At 34.8% G+C, this 11102-nt stretch overlaps 1 long non-coding RNA gene across 1 annotated transcript; it reads left to right on the top strand.

Moving 5' to 3' along the window:
- Nucleotides 1–822, top strand: LOC110718455. Its single transcript, XR_002510915.1, has 2 exons — nucleotides 1–360; nucleotides 455–822. It is a non-coding gene; the product is annotated as an uncharacterized LOC110718455 (long non-coding RNA).
- The last annotated feature ends 10280 nt before the right edge of the window (nucleotides 823–11102 follow it).

The following is an 11102-nucleotide window of genomic DNA, read 5'->3' on the forward strand; positions in this document are numbered from 1 at the left end:
CTTGTTGAAGGCAAGCTCGTCCCGACGGTAGAGAAGGACCCCTTCACCTTGGCTATGGGAAAGCCCTACCATCCGGGACGGGTATTAGGTGCTGGGGGGAGCTTGCTAGGATGGGAGAAGGTAATGGGTCCCGAATATACCAAATCTGGAAGATCCCGAGCAAGTGTGAACTCGCCACAGAACTTCGATGCCACAGTGGCATCAATTAAAGAACAAGTGTGCAATGAGATGCGCGAAGAGTTCAATGCATGGGCGAAGCAAATGAATTTGCCGACCTTGCCCTTTTCCTCGACAACACCGGCCGACTCAAGTAGCCACCCACGAAGAGAAGGAGAACAGGAGATAAATGCACGCGAGGAGGTACATGATTAGAATTCAACTCTATAAGTTTTGATATGTTGAGTTACGTGGGTACGGTTCTAATTAATGTTTCACTATCAATACACTATTGCAGATTGGTACTCCTTCACATGCGAACTCAAGGGGGCTTGATACTCCAACACCTCATCACTTTCCTATTCTACAGGTGATTTTATACTTACTTGTAATCCCCCATATTTTTTTTAATAATTGTATTTTTTTTATATACCAATATTTTGAAATAATTTTATACTCGTATAAATATTTTCTTTTGGAAAGATTTGACAAAATAAAACCAAGAAAAAAAAAATCTTTAAACCATATTTTTACTCCTAATTAAGTAAACTTACCTTATTTCTCCTTGTTTATTTTTTAAAGTAAACCCCTCCCAAAAACCCTCCTAAATAGCTTCCCCCTTATTACTCCCTCATTCACTGTTTCCCCTCATTCACGAAACACACACACACAATAATAAAAAAAAAAAATTTCGCTGCTTCCTCCCCTTCGCTGCTGCCTCAACCGGAAACCACCACCGGCGACCTCGCTGCAACCCCGTACCACCACAGCCGGTTCCTCTCATCTCCCTTCTCTTCTATCTTCCTCTCTTTTCTTGTTTAAATTCTTCAAAGCTTTAATCTTTACATGAATTTTTCGTTGATTAACAATTATTATAGTTTGATTATGTTTTTGAGTTGTGAAAGATTGCAAATTTATCGAGTTTATGATATGTTAAGCATATAATTAACTTTCAGATTTCATAATTTGTGAGATTAGGGTTTAAAACCTGATTTCATGGTTTTAGGGCTTAATAACGTGTTGCTAAAGTTATTTAATTTGAGCATGATTTTGAGCATGATTTTGCTATGACTATGATAATGCTTAATTCAACAGCAAGTTCTTAATTTTTCGTAACTAATTTCTGAATTTCCGTTCGTAAAATTTCTTAATCACGTTTTAATCGCATTTTGACTGTAACTCGTCTGATTTTCGCAAAAAATAGTGTTTTTCGTGTGTAATTGACGTTCTAATCATAACACACTACCTTTGGTAGTGATTACCACCCTCTCGGTGGCCAAATTCAGCTTCTAAGTATGGTTTTTGTGCAGTTTTTGATTTTTATTGAAGGTTTAATTGAGTTTTCATGAAACTAATTAAATTATAATTATATATTTCAAGTTTAGATTGTTGTAGTCCTATATTCTACTATTAAACTTAAATTTCAGATTTTAATCTTAACTTTAAATAGCTTTAAGTCATGGTTTTAGGATGGGTTTTCAAGTTCTCAACATACTAACGTACTATATAACGATTATTTCAAATAAAAATGTTTATGCGGTTGTTTTATAATTTTAAACTAAATTTTCAGATTTATAATGTTACTTTAAAATGCTGAAATCTTATGCTATAAGCTATACTTTTATGATTTTAGCATATAAACTCATGGTTCAAGTACTAAATATTAACTCTGGCTATTGGGAATAATTTAAGAGCATTATTTCGATGATTTAAAGGATTTTAAAGTAGTTGGTATTGCTGTAAAATATATTGCTTGGGTGATTGATTGAATTACTGTTGTTTTGTTTAGGAGAGGACTTCGTAGAAGGTGACTTCTAGCTTTAAGGTGGCCAATCAATTTGTTTACTCAAGGTACGTACAAGAATACGAGGAACCTTGATTTTAGGAGCATGTTTAGGGACTTGGAAAAACCTAGAATCATGCTAGGGAACTTGTGGATTGGTTGGAATTGTTTGGTAATGAGTTGTTTGATGATAAATGTGATGGTTAGTTTAATTCATGCTTGAGAATGTGCATTGATTTTTCCTTATGAGCAGTATTTATGCAATAATGTTCAAAGTGAGCTTAGAAGCAAAGATATAATGAATTATTTTGATTACTTGTTCGTTTGTATTGAAATGGAATGAGTAAAGGGATAATTAAAGTCTTATAAGACAAAGTTGAGAATTTGTGGTGCCTTATGCACTTAAGGTGTTTATACACCGAGGTAGTTAAAGGATGCAATAATAAATGCTGTTTGTCACTGATAAATTGAGAATTTAATTGGAAACTTGAATGATTGATGTATGATTGGTTGAGTTGTTTGCCTATGAGTTATCACCAAATTTTAAACTGGTAAATCACGTAAAGTGCAAGAAGGATGAGCAATAAAACTCTGGATTTGTGCACATCTAGAGTAATGACAAACATGGGTTGGGGTTCACGGGGTATTAGCCGTGCACTTTTTCAGAGGCCGTCTGATCTACGAGTCTCTTGTTTTAAATTCTTTTAAAGTATAATGAGTTAGATGAGATCTCATACTAGCTATGGCCACGGAGTCGCGCCCGTCTGCCATTGGATTTTTATTAATGTCTTCCAAAAGGAGGCATAGGGTTTTCTTATTTATTGTTCCGGAACGAAGCACAGGGGGGACAACCCGGTCTATTGCTTAATCCAATCAATTAATGAAGTGATCAATGCTATTTTAATAAAAACTTAATAATGAGTAACTATTGAGTCATGTGTTCGAGTCAATGACAATATTGTGAGCGTATGGAATGCTTGTTAGAATCATGCTAGGACTTTTTACTATATTTCGTAGCTTGTATGTACTCAGCGTTGCTGATTGCGTGCTTTTGTGTGTTTTCTTTGGTCATGGCCTTCGCCTTCAATGACCCTGTAATGATCCAATTATTATACTTTTAATATTGGGGAGCAGATTCATCACAGGTTTTTGCATAAATTGTCTTGCATCAGGGTGATGGGATTTGAGTGGAGAGTTGGTTAACCAGATAGCTAATTTCATAACACAGATTGAATTTTATTTTGGTGTTGGTTCCATTACTTCCTATTTTACTGGATTTGAATAAGGGTCGTTATGGTTCCAACTTGTAAGACTTTGAGTTTTGACTTCCAGTTTTGAAGCTTATATTCTTTTTAAAACTAAGTTAGTTTTCCGCTGCTGATTTCTGATACTAGCCTTAACGTTTGAACACGTGGCGGTAGCACTCCAATAATTCTCTTACAGGTTATACAGGTCTTACAGGTTTTACAGGTTATACAGGCTTTACACGTTATCACAGGTTTTTACAGGTTTTCTTTTAAAGAGAATTATTGGGGTGTTACATTACTTGTTTGGATAATGATATTTGTTTTTGGATTGTGTTGTGAAATGGTTAAGTTGGCTGTGAAATGGTCAAGTTCGCTGTGTTGTGTTGTCAGTATGCTTTGTTGATGTGATGTGTTGTTGTTGTTTGCTCTTCCTTCTCATTCTCCTCATTCTCCTCTTCCTTCTCCTTCTCCTCATTCTCCTCCTCCTTCTCTTTCTCCTTCTCCTTCTCCTTCTCCTTCTCCTCCTCCTCCTCCTTCTCTTTCTCCTTCTCCTTCTCCTCCTCCTCCTCCTTTTCTTTCTTCTCCTTCTCCTTCTCCTTCTCCTTCTCTTCCTCCTCCTTCTCTTTCTCCTTCTCCTCCTCCTCCTCCTTCTCTTTCTTCTCCTTCTCCTTCTCTTTTTCCTTCTCCTTCTCCTTCTCTTTCTCATTGGGAATCCGAGAAGGTAGGAGAGGCTGCAGCTGCCCTTCGCGCTCGGGGTTTTTTTTTTTTTTTTTTGCACTCGTTTTGGTTTTTTTTTATTATTTTTTTTAACTAGCACGTAAGATACTTAGTTATGAATATTTATGGCTTGAAACAACCTAAAAAAAGCAATTTCACCAGTTTTAGGTTCATTTAGAGTATTTACGGTTCAAAATGGCCTAAATGAGTTCTAACTTGCCCTTTTTTCATGATTTTAGCTCAATGCTTGATGTAACTCCTATATTACACCTAAGATACTTAGTTATGAATATTTATGGCTTGAAACAACCTAAAAAGAGCAATTTCACAAGTTTTAGGTTCATTTAGAGTATTTACGGTTCAAAATGGCCTAAATGAGTTCTAACTTGCCCATTTTTCATGATTTTAGCTCAATGCTTGATGTAACTCCTATATTACACCTAAGATACTTAGTTATGAATATTTATGGCTTGAAACAACCTAAAAAGAGCAATTTCACAAGTTTTAGGTTCATTTAGAGTATTTACGGTTCAAAATGGCCTAAATGAGTTCTAACTTGCCCATTTTTCATGATTTTAGCTCAATGCTTGATTTAACTCCTATATTACACCTAAGATACTTAGTTATGAATATTTAAATGAAGTATCTTCCTAATTGGTGCAGGAAGAGACCCGTTGTGAATTTCTTCACCCGGGCGAATCATATGATGGACCTTTGAATGTTGTTGCCTATGGTAGTGCACAACCGGTCGAACAAGGTGCGGTCCATCTTCGACCTCTTCTGCCTGAGCATTATTCTGTCGGGATCCATTCTGTGGTTCCCGGGTTCGAGGACATCTTAATACCTGTGCCCGTGGAGGAGGATGAGTTCACTACACTCTGGGCAGCAAAAGGTAGTTTTGTGCAATGGCCATCTGCTTGGATACGGTTGATGAACCAGGTAATTAAGATTTAGATTTCACGCTTTAATCTTTTCTTCCCAAGAGTTGGATGAAAATCTTTTCTAACCATTTGTGTGATCTGTCTTATTAGCCATCGAGGAAAAGCCAAACTCCAAAGAAGAGGGTGGAGGGGCCAAAGAACAGGAGTGAACATGGCTCGGTGAGTGGAAAGGCGTCGATGAAGAGCCCTTCACGAGGTTCAGCTACGCAATCTACTCCATTAGTTGAAGACACGGTGCTTCAATCGCTATCTCAGGAGTTAGCTTATTTGCACAACTGTGTTTGCGTGTTGCCTAATGACAGCCCCATCCAAATTAAACTTCCTAAGGAAATGTTCCACTACGATGATGATGCAACGGCATGGCTATTCAAAGAAGATGTCAAGGAATTTCTAAGTGGTGCAATGCTTAACATTTCCCTCATTCAAATATCCATGAGGTAATTCAACTGGTACTCAATTTATGTTATTCAGTTTAGTGGTGTTTGTCGTTTGGTTTTCGATTAACATTGTGTTATCATGCATGCAGAGCACTCCTGGAGCAAATATGGGAGCTTGAATCTCCTTGTCAAGTTGGGTGGTTGTGCCCTGAGAAGATGTCCACTGCTAGAATCTTAGGCAACTCCGCTGACGTGTTGTACTATGCTGAACGGGGTATCAGGCAATCAGTGAGTGCGGGAGACAAGTTTATATTCGTCCCATACTATGAGGAGTACGTTTGATTATGCTAGTCAAGTTCATTTGTTTTCCAGTTTATTTGTTGTAACAGGCTAACTATTGATTTGTTTGTCTCGTGTGTAGTTATCATTGGACCCTACTTGTGATTTGTGTTTCCAGTAACACAATCTTCTACTTTGATTCTGCTCGGTTACCTCAAGTAAGAAAGCGCCTCGTGAGGTCCATACTGCAAAAGTAAGCATCTAGTTTGTTTCACTTCTTGTTATTCATTTTAATATCTTAACTCATATGTATTGATTATACTAGTCAAATTTGAACTTATTACTTTGATTTTTTGTAGTACCATGAAGAAGATAAATCCTCGATCTCCTCGAGGTCCTACATGGAAAGCACCCAAGGTAATTCACCCATGATGTTGTGATTTTCTTACTTTACAATGCTTAAGATGTTGCTTATTTGCTATGCATTTTGATTCATGTGCTTTGTTCCTCATGCTAGTGCGCACAACAGGAAAACGGAGTTGACTGTGGCCTATACGTGATGAGATTCATGTATGACATAGTGATGAGTCATTGTACAGACACACGTCAGCTTGAAGAGGTATGCCATTTTGGTTGAAATTGCGTCCCAAAACCTTTTACTTGCTCTTTTCTTGTAATCTCAAGCATTAGTCACATTTAACTAAGTGATAATGACATGTTTTAACTAGCTATGAGTTCAATAGACAAGTTTTATCGAAAATAGGCATCATAGTAGCCAAAATGGCCTTACTTGAGCCATTTTGGTTGAAATTGCGTCCCAAAACCTTTTACTTGCTCTTTTCTTGTAATCTCAAGCATTAGTCACATTTAACTAAGTGATAATGACATTTTTTAACTAGCTATGAGTTCAATAGACAAGTTTTATCGAAAATAGGCATCCTAGTAGCCAAAATGGCCTTACTTGAGCCATTTTGGTTGAAATTGCGTCCCAAAACCTTTTACTTGCTCTTTTCTTGTAATCTCAAGCATTAGTCACATTTAACTAAGTGATAATGACATGTTTTAACTAGCTATGAGTTCAATAGACAAGTTTTATCGAAAATAGGCATCCTAGTAGCCAAAATGGCCTTACTTGAGCCATTTTGGTTGAAATTGCGTCCCATAACCTCTTACTTGCTCTTTTCTTGTAATCTCAAGAATTATTCACCTATAACTAAGTGATAATGACATTTTTTAACTAGTTATGAGTTCAATAGACATAAATTATAGGCATCCTAGTAGCCAAAATGGCCTTACTTGAGCCATTTTGGTTGAAATTGCGTCCCAAAACCTCTTACTTGCTTTTTTCTTGTAATCTCAAGCATTAGTCACCTATAACTAAGTGATAATGACATGTTTTAACTATTTATGAGTTCAATAGACATGAATTGTAGAAAATAGGCATCATAGTAGCCAAAATGGCCTTACTTGAGCCATTTTGGTTGAAATTGCGTCCCAAAACCTCTTACTTGCTCTTTTCTTGTAATCTCAAGCATTAGTCACCTATAACTAAGTGATAATGACATGTTTTAACTAGTTATGAGTTCAATAGACATGAATTGTAGAAAATAGGCATCATAGTAGCCAAAATGGCCTTACTTGAGCCATTTTGGTTGAAATTGCGTCCCAAAACCTCTTACTTGCTCTTTTCTTGTAATCTCAAGCATTAGTCACATTTAACTAACCCCAATTATTATTACTTCACCTTCTACTAACTCACGTTTTGTGTATTCTAAGTTTTGCAAGGGGCAAACGGGACAGCCATACATGAGCGAGGAACTCCATGTAATTCGGGAGATGTTGACGACCTACATCACATTTAATTTGTAAATATCGTTTACTAGCTAGCTACTTCATCAATCCTAGCCTTAGCTTACTAATTATGTACTATACATGAAACATTTTTCTAATTTATATCATCTCTTGCGATTGTTATTATTAATTATTTATGTATTGTTATTAATAATACTAATTATTGTTACTATTATCATAATAATAATAATTATTATTATTACTATTATAATAATAATTTTATTATTATTATTAATATTATAATAATAATTATTATTATTATTATTATTAATATTAATATTATAATAATAATAATAATTATTATTATTAATATTAATATTATAATACTAATAATATTGCTAATTATTATTATTATTATTATTATTATTATTAATATTATAATACTAATAATATTGCAGCCAAAAAAAAAAAAAACAGGTCAATATTAGTGCAGCTAAAAAAAAAAAAAGATTACAGGTCAATGGCAACGGTTAACCGTTGCCAATATTAAAAAAAATAAAAAAAAAAAGCGCGCCATTGTATTTGGCAACGGTTAACCGTTGCCATTGACCTGTATTGTATTTTAAAAAAAAAGGGTCCATGGTCTTGAGTTGGCAACGGTTTTGAACCGTTGCCAATTATTTTGGGATTTGGCAACCCTCAAATACGCAACGGTTCAAAACCGTTGCCTTTGGGGGGGTTTGAACCGTTGCCCATTTACTCTTTTCGTGTAGTGAATACATTATTTAAGATTATTACTTTGACATAGATAAGAGTAGACTCTAAGAGGGAGGAAGAGGTATCATATACAATGTGGTTAGTTTATTCTTTTTATTTTTAAAATTTTTATTTTATGTAATCTTTATTTGTTTTGGTGATTAACAAAGTAAGTAAAGTATGAATGTGTTTTTTTTTTTTTTTTTTTTTTTTTTGGGTGATTAGTGTGACCAACAATTGCAAGGAAACATCCGCCATACTCACAATGATAACGACCGACGCAAGTCTATGAGAGGAGGAACTTTGTTTAGCATAATTTAGTTATAGATAGTTACTTCAATTCGTACGAGTATAATTTGTAAAGCTTATGTATCTATTAGTTATTAATCTATGTAAAGAATTTGATTAATAAATTATCACTTGTTGGAGCAGTTGCTAACTACTTTTATTTAGTGTTATTCTACGTAACGAACTAGTATTATAAAATCAGTTTTTCGTTGACTAAATGGCTTTAACAAGACTTGGAAGTCTATACTCTATAGTCTTACAAGTTTGCTTTCCAGCTTGTTGAATTCTAACCTACAGCCAAGACTTATATTAAAAAATTAAATTGAAAAAAATTGTATAACTATCAACCTAAGAAATCATAATTAGGTCAGTCTCGTAAAAATAAATTCCAAATTTTTCCTCTGTATGTCGCCTCTTTTTATAAAAGAGAATAATTCATTGAGTTTGGAGTAATTGGTAAAACTATTAAAAAATTATACTTGTAAGTCTATATGTTGTGCAAGATTCTGAGTTCGAGTAAATGCATTAGCATACCAAAATTTCAATACTACCTATTTTGTTACTTTGTATAAAATATTATTCTAACTACTCCGTATATTTCAAAAATAACTTAATTATCACGAATTCATGATGAAAAATCATGAAAAATATGTGGCTCCGCCGTTGCAAAAAATCAAAACTAATAACCTAATTTATACTACTACTTATTACAATTGATAAATCATAACTATATACAAAGTATACTAGATTGCAAGTTGATAAAGCATGAAATTCTATATGAATTAGGATATATTTGCTTTTAATGTGCACTACTTCCCTTTGTAGAAAAATATGGGTCTATGGGCTTAATGAAGAGGAGATTGTTACTGTTGGGGCAACGCCAGGAAGTAATTGTGGGCCGTGATGGACCAGCCCACCAATAGCAATCATTCTTTAATTTGTCATTAATACTGAGATTGTGAACCTAATGGTGCATATGTTTAGCTAGGTGTGTTGTGTGTATTCAATTTCTTCACACCGGCTTGCGATACATCATGACAGGGAAACTTGGTTGAGGACTGACATTAATCGTGTTGCAAATTGGCTAGCTTAAATCACATGAAATAGATTAAGTCATTGTCGGTCCACTTTGCATGTGACTACTAGATCGTGAAAAGATTTTAGAAGATTTCATCATAAGAGTGATAACTTAACATATGTGGTATGTCCATGGGCACACGTTAGACAAACCGTAAAAAGAAAAAACAAAAATGAATATCACAAGCTCTTTACTTGTTACGGAGTAGTTTTCTGGTTTTATCAGCAGGTAAATATCATAATAAATTAATAATCTGTAATCCACTAGACTAGAAAACTTGAGTAGTTACTAGTTTACTCTCTAAAAATTAGTGCTTGATCCTTGTTAATTAGATAAATACATAGAGATGAGGGAAACAGACGGATTCGACTAGATTACCCTTTTAAGGTTAACGCCATAATTAGTTAAGGTTTATCTTAACCTATTCATCCTAAAGTGAGTGAGAATAAGATAAAGTGAAAGTATAAAAAAAAGCATAATTGAGAGCTAAATCAAGTAGAGCCAAACCATACTGATACTAACATGAATTCAATAGGAAAAAGAGGTTCAACACAGGCGAAAATAACCAGCTAGAGACAGTTTGCTAAGACATACCTACAAAAGAGAAAGTAAAAGATAGGATATATTAGGCTAATGGTGCAACTAAAAAACAGGACGAAGAGCAGAAGATTCAATCCAGGGATACATACGAGGATCGCATGTAGAACAAGGCACTTCCAGAGGATGGAAAACTCCCCCCTTAGCATATGTTGTAACACCACATAGAAATACAGTTCAATAGCAATGTTCGTTATTGTTACCTACAAGAGTAAGTAAGTTGATTAGATTACCTAATACCTATACTGGTATTCGATAAACAAGGTTTTAATATCTGGCAGCGACGGACAGCATCCCCGCGATCATCAGCTTGGAACATCTGATCTTGTCACCCCAGAGCTCAACAAAGAAGAGTTCTATCTCTGGATAAGGAGAGGTCTTATTTTTATCCCTCTTAGCTAAGAAGTTAGCATGGTAAATTGCATGCATTTCACCATCTACCATTCCGTAGGCATTACTATATGGCAATGGTGCTACAATCTCATATTCTGTATCAATAATACTACCATTCTGTTGATTATAAACTTCTAGTCCCCAAACAGCGGATTTCACACAAAGCATAAAGTAATGGAAAGATGCTGGTCTTTCATTAAGTATTGGCAGAATTCAATCTTGACGCAAATGTCCGTCCTCAGTTATCAATTCATGACAATCTCGTTCAGGACTATACTTCAACTCGGGTGGAAATATGTCATACCTGACAAACATGTTCATGGTTATTTTTAGATCCCGTTTGCGTTTGTCGATGCACAAATTCAGATGCTTAATTAATAATCGGAATGATTTCTCTGAAAAACAAATATAACTAATTCCTTTCATATCTTTTGCTTTTATTTACTTGCTAGTGTTGCAACACTACCTTGTGGCACACGCTTTGTGGTTGAGTATATATAATGTAAACAGACAAATTAATCAAAATATTTTTTACATATGTTACATAACGATACTCTAATCCTTGTGTTAACATTATATTAATAAAAACACTAGTATGCCTTCACTAATAATCTTCTAAAATTGCGTGTTTAAAAGGCTTGTTGCAAGTAAAAAGAAACGAAGGAAGTATAGGTTGGTTTAAAAACTATTTTCAGAAGG

The sequence above is a fragment of the Chenopodium quinoa genome, unplaced genomic scaffold, assembly GCF_001683475.1.
Source record: "Chenopodium quinoa cultivar QQ74 unplaced genomic scaffold, ASM168347v1, whole genome shotgun sequence".
Taxonomy (NCBI): domain Eukaryota; kingdom Viridiplantae; phylum Streptophyta; class Magnoliopsida; order Caryophyllales; family Amaranthaceae; genus Chenopodium; species Chenopodium quinoa.